The sequence below is a fragment of the Apium graveolens genome, chromosome 10, assembly GCF_009905375.1.
Source record: "Apium graveolens cultivar Ventura chromosome 10, ASM990537v1, whole genome shotgun sequence".
Classification (NCBI taxonomy): domain Eukaryota; kingdom Viridiplantae; phylum Streptophyta; class Magnoliopsida; order Apiales; family Apiaceae; genus Apium; species Apium graveolens.
The window spans coordinates 174,206,652-174,210,022 of NC_133656.1; positions in this window are offsets into that span (position 1 = coordinate 174,206,652).

Consider the following 3,371-nt stretch of genomic DNA (forward strand, 5'->3'; position numbering starts at 1 on the left):
ATTCCAAGAAGAATGATTCTTCAGGACAAAGAAAGTCTACTGGTGCTTATAAAGCCAAGCACAAGACTACTGCTGGTGCTCCTGAGGATGATGATATTACAATCTCAAATTTAGCAGAAGCTAAAGGGATGTTCTTTCCTTACAGACATAAGGAAATAGGTGAAGAGATTGTCTTGTACTACAAAGACAAGAAGTTTGAGCAAAAGAATGCTAGGAGTGCTCTTGGATATATAACTGAAGAATTTCCTAATTTAACACCTGAAGAAGCAGTTATGCAACAAAAGGAGCTCTTGGCTCAAATTAAAGCTGAAGCTAACACTTCTAAAGGAAGAGGGAAAAGAGGTGGTAGATCTGCAAGAGCAAGAGGAAGAGGAAGAGAAAGAGGTGGAAGAACTTCTGGATCAAGGCAAGTGACTGCATTCAACTCTACTTTTCTGAATTTTCTATCCAGAGAAGGTTATGTACCTGTACAAGGAAATGAAGAAGATAAAGAAGTTCAAAATCCAGAAGAGTTGATTATACCAAGGAAGAAAAGATCATCCACTGACATTGATCAAGCTGATACAGCAAATCAGAATGTAACTCCTGATGCAGACACAAATCCTGAGGTAAAAGCAGATCCTGATGCTGTGAACCTGATAACTGATTTTAACTCTGAAGCATTAGATGAGTCAGCTCCTTCTTCAGATATTTTAGAGGCTGATGAAAAAGAAAAGATTGATATAAGGAAAGTTGATCAAGCATACAAAGAATATTTGCAGAGAGTTTTAAAATCAAAGAGGGAGCTATGGCATAAAGCAGAAGGGAAGACTGTTGATTTGTCTTCAAACTATGCTCCGTTCGGCAAGAAGAATAGAAGATGGTAAGACATTCATGTATTCAATTATTCTAAAGGGCTCAAGCATGTTGAATTTGTGCCAGCTGGGTTAAGAGATTCTATCTCAAAACAGGAAGATGTTGATAAGTCCATCAAGAAGCCTTCTTGGGTGGTATACAATGAAAAATTGAAACTTATCAAATCTCAAACTAGAGGAGGCATTGGTCATTCCAGTATGGAGATCTTGGAATCTGATCTGTTGGATACAGATACTCTGACAGAAAATCTTGGTGAAAGAATTTCTCTTTCACATCTTGAGAAAGTTGAAGCTGTGAAGATTGTTCATAGAAAGATAAATGATAATGATGTCAGAGAAGAGATTCTGTACTTTTTCAGAGATGGTAAAGTAAAAAGCTTTACCTTGCAACAACTCTTAATGAAGACTGTGACAGAATTGAAATAAATTCACTATCTTCTTAGAGTTGAGAACAAAGTCACCAGAAATTGTTCTTCTATAATACTTGAAATGACAAGAAGAAGAGTCATGACAAAAGATGATAAATACAATGGTGATTATGTTCCTGAGTACAGAACTTATACTGGTCAAGAAATGCAAATGAAAAAGGGAGCTGCAGTACTACAAGTTTTTCTCAACAATCCTCAGTTATCCTTCAGCCCTGATCATGAAGATGTTAGTTTAAGTTTCATGTTGATTGGTGATCTTGAGATAAGTAAAAGCTCAATTTCTAAGTTAAGATCAACTATCTATCAGCTTGGAGAAGACACTGAAGAGAAGAGAGAGTTGAAGAAAAAACTTGTTAAAGTCCTAAGAGATAAAGAGGAAGAAAGATTGAAGAACTTTCTTGGAACAACTTTCAGTTATCTGAAGATACTGAAGTAAGCTTTACTCCTTGTACATTTTGTAGATTGGTTTTGGCATCATTGAGAATGAAATTTATGCTTCATTGCATTAAGCATAAATTGGGGAAGATTGTTACATATTGAATTCTCAATGATCAGAAGAAGCTCAGGATCTGGCTGTTCGGATGTCATCAGGATCTGATGTACCATCAGGATTTGGTATGTCATCAGCATTTATATGACATCAGTATTTGAAGACAGTCAGCATTAGAGGATTTGTTATGTTCCTTATAATGTGGAGTAGATATCTATTACGTCTGAGTTATAGGAATTTATCTGTTTAGTTTAAGATATGTATTAGTTTCAGTTAGTTTTTGATAATGCATATCTTAGATTAATCTGTTGTAGCTGTGAGTATATAAACACAGTTTAGGTCATCTCTTAGAAGAGTAACACTCGAGGATCATTCAACCTAGAAGCTCTCAAGAACATTAGTATTTCTTGAGAGGATTTTGTAACAGTTTTTATCAGATATATAAAAAGCTGTTATATTTTATTACTTGTTCGAAACATTTATACAATTGTATTCAACCCCCCTTAAATAATTGTATCTTTACTGGGCAACAGGTCTGCACTTTGTACTTTGAGTTTTACCTCGAGATCTCCAGTTTGGTATATAGAGAACTTGACATCTCGATAAGTATATTGGCTTATCAAGATCTCTAATCACTCTATAGTTGTTTTGACTTATCGAAGTCTCTGAGTTCTCCATAAGAGAATTTTGCTTGTCGAGATCTCTCATCTTCATGTCTTCACTTTTGCTTATCGATAACTTAGAGTTCTCAAGTGACAACTTGGCTTATCGATAACTCTGAGTTCTCTAGTGACAAATTGGCTTATCGATAACTCTGAGTTCTCTAGTGAAGAAATGACTTGTCGATATCTTCATTCTTCATGTCTTCAAATTGGTTTGTCGATATCTCTGAGTTCTCTAGTAGCTTTACCTGACTTCTTGATAAGTCATTATGGAGTTCTCGAATGACTTCTCTGTAACACTTAATATGTGACTTGTAGAGATCTTGACTTAGAATATTTTTCTCAAAATAGATTTATTCAACTCCAAACTTCTTCATAATTCTTCTGAGGCATGATCTTCTTGATCTTCTTCCAGATAGAATTCTTAGGCTTGATACTGTTTACAGAAAAAGAATTCAGTCTCCTCTTGTACATTTTTACAGACTTAAATATTTCAATACAAAATGCAAAATATAGATTACTATATAACTTATTTAGGGTTGTCAATTTGACTTAGTCTTTTTATTGTACAGGCATGTCTTGCACAACAAACAGGTTTATAAGATTTCTAATAAATTGGCTCAGTAGTTGAGTTTCAGTATGTAAAATTAATTTGCTCAGGAGTTAGGCTCGTAAGTTATTTTGGAGTTTAATATATACTAGTTCTATAGCCCGTGCAATGCACGAGCATACTATAGATTGTGCTAATTGAAACTGTTTTCGCTGTAATTGTTGACGATATATTTATGTTGTTAACTAATAAATGAATAATTATTTTTTGTGCATATGAGACATTCGCAAGAAGTAAATTATGTTATTATACATTTTTTACCACTTCATAAATAAATTGTATTTGTAATACGTTAATGCTTATAAATAAAAATAAATACAAGTGAAT